Source organism: Mastomys coucha, unplaced genomic scaffold (assembly GCF_008632895.1).
Source record: "Mastomys coucha isolate ucsf_1 unplaced genomic scaffold, UCSF_Mcou_1 pScaffold20, whole genome shotgun sequence".
Classification (NCBI taxonomy): Eukaryota; Metazoa; Chordata; class Mammalia; order Rodentia; family Muridae; genus Mastomys; species Mastomys coucha.
Window position 1 is genome coordinate 66,259,188 of NW_022196903.1, and position 6,000 is coordinate 66,265,187.

The 6,000-nt window shown below is 46.0% G+C and overlaps 1 protein-coding gene across 13 annotated transcripts in view; it reads right to left on the reverse strand.

Moving 5' to 3' along the window:
* The window catches only part of Elmod3 (ELMO domain containing 3), a 40,387-nt gene that overhangs the window by 3,995 nt on the left and 30,392 nt on the right, over positions 1 to 6,000 (reverse strand). The window lies entirely within an intron of this gene.

A 6,000-nucleotide genomic window follows, 5' to 3' on the forward strand; every position in this document is an offset into this window, starting at 1 on the left:
GGATGGTTGTAAGCCAGCATGTGGTTGCTGGGATTTGAACTCAGGACCTTTGGAAGAGCAATCAGTGCTCTTAACTGCTGAGCCATCTCTCCAGCCCTTAAAGATTTATTTATTTTATGTATATGAGTACACTGTAGATATACAGATGGTTGTGAGCCTTCATGTGGTTTTTGGGAATTGAATTTTAGGACCTCTGCTCACTCCAGTCAAACCCACTCATTCATTCTGTCCCTGCTTACTCTGACCCAAAGATTTATTTGTTATTATAAATAAGTACACTGTAGCTGCTTTCAGACGCACCAGAAGAGGCCGTCAGATCTTATTACAGGTGGTTACTGGAATTTGAACTCAGGACCTTTGGAAGAGCAGTCTGAAGAGCACTCTTACCCGCTGAGCCATCTCAGCCAGCCCAGCAGCCAGTGCTCTTAACTGCTGAGCCATCTCACCAACCCTTGACTTTGAACTCTGACCTCATTCTTCTTCCTGCCAATACTGGGATTACAGTCATGTACCACCATGCCCAGTTTATGTGATGTTGGGGATCAAATCTAGGGCGTCGTGAATGCTAAGCAAGTACTGTACCAACTCAACTATATCCCATCGCAAGCGTTTTGACACAGGCTCTCACTGTATAGCCCTGGCTGGGTTGAAACTTGCTTTGTAGACCAAGCTGGCCTCACACTCCTGTTCCTCTTGGCCATTTTTGCATTTTCATTTGCCTTCATGCCTTTCCTTTGGACCTAACTATTTTTGAATACCAAAGCAGGATGATCCAAGCATCTCTTGAGGGTTGGCTGGCCTCACTCCAGATTCTGGGGTGTGACATATGCTAACACACTCCAGGAGTGGAGATTGGCACCTTATTATCACCTACCTGTGGACTGGGCTGCTGGCTGGGAGTCCCTGTGTGTGGACCACTGGCAGGTGTGGACTCATCCTAATACTTCTGAGCATCTGCTCTGTGCTGGGACAGGACTCTCAAAGGACAGAATACTACGATGAAGAGATACCCCCTGAAAGCTAGCCAGTCACTGTCAGCGTTGCTGCAAGGTGCTTCGTTAAAGGAGGCTGATAGGTCCCACTTCTCCCAGAGGTCTTAGCTACTTTTCAGGATAAAGGGCTAAAAGCCCTTCTGCGATCTGGGGAGCGCAGCAGCTGTGGTCTCTGAGCACTTGCAAGTCTGAGTCAATTCTCTTTCAACAGGGGGCACCACAGGCACCTGAAAGCTACACTCTCTCTTACATTTTTTCTTTTTGAAAAAATTATTTTTAATTTTATATGTATGGTTAGGTTGCCTGTATGTATATCTGTGTACCATATGTATGCCTGGTAGGTCAAAATAAGGTGCCAATCTCCTGGGACCGGAGTTAAAGACAGTTATCAGGTGCCATTTGGGTGCTGGAAATCAACCTGGGTCCTCTGGAAGAGTAGCCAGTGCTCTTAATTGCTGAGTCATTTCTCTAGTCCTAAAATTTTTTCTTAATTATATTCATTTATACACACACACGCGTGTGTGTGTGTGTGTGTGTGTGTGTGTGTGTGTACATGTGCACATGCCATGGCACATGTGTGAAGGTCAGAGGACAGTTTGTAGTAGTCAATTCTCTCTTTCTACTATGTGGAGGCTGGGGTTCAAATTCAAGTCACTGGGGTACCTGCTAAGCCATCTCCATGGCCCTCAGCCATCTTTGTAGGCGTACACAGAAGCGGCTATGGTTGAACGTGTCCCAAAGACTGCATCTGGAAGACTCCAGGTTTAGGAGGACTGGAGGAGTAGAGGTCAAATTTCACATTTGTTTTTTTCTTGTTTCATTTGTGTTTTTTTTTTTAAGTTTATTTATTTCATGTATATAAGTACACTGTAGCTGTCTTCAGACACACCAGAAGAGGGCATTGGACCCCATTACAAGATGGTTGTGAGCCACCATGTGGTTGCTTGGAATTGAACTCAGGACCTTAGATAGAACAATCAATGCTCTTAACTGCTGAGCCATCTCTACAGCCTGTTTTGTTTGGCTTTTAAGAACCCAAGGTGGTCTTAAACTCAGCAGGCCTCCTACCTGATCAGGCTTCATGTAGGATCACTAGCTACACGTGGTGCTATAGTATACACGTGTTAACTGCTTCAAAGGGTGAGGCTAGAGGGTCACTGAAGGCTATGGGTTTGGAAGCTGCCTGGGCTCACAGCCACCTGTAACTTTAGTTCCCCAGGGATCAGAGGCCTACAGCTCGACAGGCACTTGCACTCACATGCACATACACAGACATACATTAGGTTAACTGACAGGGATCCACCCTAAACACTGGTGGCACCATCCATGGTCTAGTGTCCCAGACTGAAAGAAGAGGAGAAATGGAGCCGAGCTCTCATTGTCCTCCGCTCCCTGAGTGTGATACCACATGACCATGTGAGTCAAAGAAGTCCTCCCTGACGCTGCCTTGGTCAGGTAACTTGTCCCAGCAACACACACGCAACTATCACAACACTTCTGCTTATTTATCTCCAAAATACCAGGGCCAATCTTATTTTTGAAACGGGGGTCTCATGTAGCCCAGGCTGGCCTGGAATGTACCATGTAATTGAGGGTGGCCTTGAACCACTGATTTTCCTGCCTCCGTTACCTGATCAATGCATGATCTCATCTAGTTTCATTTGGTTCTTTGCACTTCTTCCGGTGGTTACTATACACCCCTCCCACCCCCCACTCCAGCGTCATGACTGTTTTCCTGTGCTCCAAGCCTAATAAAGCTCTGTGCAACCCTTGGTCTGGTCCTATCTTTTACCTTTCCCCCACTTCCCAAATGTGCCACTGTGTTCCTGGCACAAGTGTTGTGCTCAATGTGAGACACCCATGGCTTCACAATAAGCTTCCAATTACCAGCAAATGTTCCTGTGAATAAATATTCACTCTATTTGTGGACTTGGCGCTCTGCTGGGGACATAGTTTCCAGGCAGTGCTGTGTGGCATTGATGGTCCTTTCTTGCAGCACTCCTCTCTCTGGGGCTGGAGTATATGTAAATGTGGAGGGATGGTGGTACTCTTGCTTGTAAACCATTCTCCCCATTCTCCCCATTCTCCCCATTCCCTACTGCAAGCTTCCAGCATTTTTTTTTTTTTAAAGACATGGTCTCAGGTATTCAAGGCTGGCTTCCAAGTCACTGTGTAGCTGAGGATGACCCAACTTGTGACCTGACCTCTACCTCCTAAGTGCTCAAATTGCGCAGCGGTTAAAAACACTGTCTGCTCTTCCAGAGGTTCTGAGTTCAATTCCCAGCAACCACACGGTGGCTCACAACCATCTGTAACTGGGATCTGACGTCCTCTTCTAACATGCTGGTGTATATGCAGCTAGAGTTCTCATATATATAAAATAAATAAATGTTTTAAAAGTAGTTATACAAATGTTTACTGTCACTAGATAAGTAAGTAAATAAAGGGTTCCCTGTACCCCAGGGTGGCTTTGAACTTGCTGTGAGGCTTAGGATGACCTTGAATTTGTAAGTATGTCCTAACATGTCAGGCCCTGGGGATCTCTAATATAAATTATATTGGCAAACTGTCATGTGCTGTTTGTGCTTGTTGTCAGCTGGCTCTGGAGAACAAGAGTTCCCTGACTCAGATTCAAGCCTGTTTATGTCAGGTGTCCTGGGCCAGGCTGGCCCCCTAATCCTGTAAGAGGGTGGAGGGAGAACAGCTAATAAGTAAGGGCATTAAAGACAGATTTCCTCAGAGGTCACTTCTGTTAACTCACAGCATAAAACCGCCTGCAGTGGGAAGGAGAAGCTTCCCCGTGGGGAAACCGCCCTGCTTTGCCCAGGACTCTCCGGCTGGCACCTCAGCTTGACTATTTATTTGGGCAGAATCCCCCCATTTCTGCTGGATGTGGTAACTGCCTGATTTGATGAACACTCATCTGCTCCTTGATATTTATCCTTTTACCAGTGCTTGTTATATGCTTAATAAACTCACTCATTCAAAACTGGGAATATGTGTGCCACAGATCATTCTCTGGCTAGAACGGAACTGAACGCAGGGCTTTGTGCACGCTAGGTAACCCCTCTACCAACTGAGCTGTGTCTCAAACCCCAAGGCTCTGATGATAATGTCTGTTATCTCACAATATTCCCACTTATAATGTTTCTTTTTTTTGTTTATTTGTTTTGTTTTTTGTTTGGTTTTGGTTTGGTTTGGTTTTGTTTTTTCGAGACAGGGTTTCTCTGTATAGCCCTGGCTGTCCTGGAACTCACTTTGTAGACCAGGCTGGCCTCGAACTCAGTATAATGTTTCTGTAATTTGAAATTTCATAAAAAACAGCTACTTGTCATATAAGGCACATGTGATCTTACCACCAGAGAGGCTGGAGCAGGAGGATCACTATGTATTTAAGGACAATCTAGGCTACCCAGTGAGTTCCAAGACGGCTTGGACAACAGAGGGAAATGCTGACTCAAAAATTAAGAACAAAACAAAGCAAAATAGGGGCTGGAGAAGAGGCTTGGAGGTTAAGTGCACTGGCTGCTCTTGCAAAGGCTTGGAGTTTGGTCCCAGCACCCACATCAGGCAGCTCAGAGCCACCTCCAGGGGATCCTATGCCCTCTTCTGGGCTCCATGGCACCTGCACACATGTGTGCACACATATACATAAGTAAAAGTAAAAATCTTTTTAATGATTTTTATGTGCACTGGTGTTTTGCGTGCATATATGCCTATGTGAGGGTGTCAAACCTTGGAGCTGGATTACAGACAGTTACAAGCTGCCAGTGAGTGCTGGAAATCAAACCCAGGTCCTCTGGAAGAGCAGTCTGTGCTCTTAACTGCTGAGCCATCTCTCCAGCCCCAAGTAAAAATAAAATCTTAAAAACAAAAAACAAAATATAAACAAGAATATACACACACACACTCCCCCCAGATACTTGGCATGACAGAATCCCTTCAGTCCAGTCACCCTTCCTGGCTCCCCTTTGTGGTGAAATCTCTGAAAAACATCTCTTTCTTTACTAATTATTCCTCCCACCCTACTCCCTTTTAAACTTAAGTCAGGGCTCTTTGTCTCTAACATCTGCTAAAAATGTCCCAGTTGCAGTTCCCAGTGCCAGCCCAGCATCCTTAGGTCTGACCCTCTGACCAGCCCCACCTGGCCCATGTCAAGGTCAATGCTATCTCCTCCTCACTGTGGCTTCTGGGGTGTTTCTGTCTCCTGGACTCCTGTCCCCCTACCCCACCCCGTCATGTAACTATGAAAGCCTTCTCACTTGTTCCAGGCTATCCCACTCCACCTTTGGGACTGAGAGCATGATTTCCACCACTGACCAGTTCTCAGAATTGCCTGCAGGGATGCTGACAGTGCAGGTTCCTGTGACCCACAGAAGAGGCTACCTCTCCAGCATCATCCTTCTCTTCTCCCCTTCTGTCTCTTTCTCATTCCCTCCCCCTACCTCCCCTCTCTTTTTTCCTTTCTTTCTCTTTCTAGCTATATAGCCTAGGCTTGCCTTGAATTTGGTATGTAGCCCAGGCTGGTATGCAACTCACGAGAGGTCTTGATTCTATGGTACTACTAGGGATTGAACCCAGTACCCTGAGCCTGCTAGGTATGTACTAGGGATTGAACGCAGTACCCTGGGCTGCTAGGTATGTGGTCTTTCACAGCTACATTTCCAACCCCTGGAAGTCACTATGTGAGGCCTTGCAGGGATTAGTCCTGTGCCACCATACCAAGCTCAGAATGTACACTTATTTTTATTAATTTTTTTATGTGTATAGTGGTTTGCTTGCGTGCATGTCTGTGTACCACATAGAAGACTGGTGCTTGAGGAGAGCAGAAGAGAATGTCAGATGCCCTGGAATTGGAGGCACATAACATTGTGAACCATCATGTAGGTGCTGGGAATTAAACCTGGGTTCTCTATCTAGAAGAGCAGTCAGTGTTCTTAACCACTGAGCTACCTCTCTAGCCTTCACTTTTTCTTTATGGTACCTCTGTTTTTTTGTTTTTGTTTCT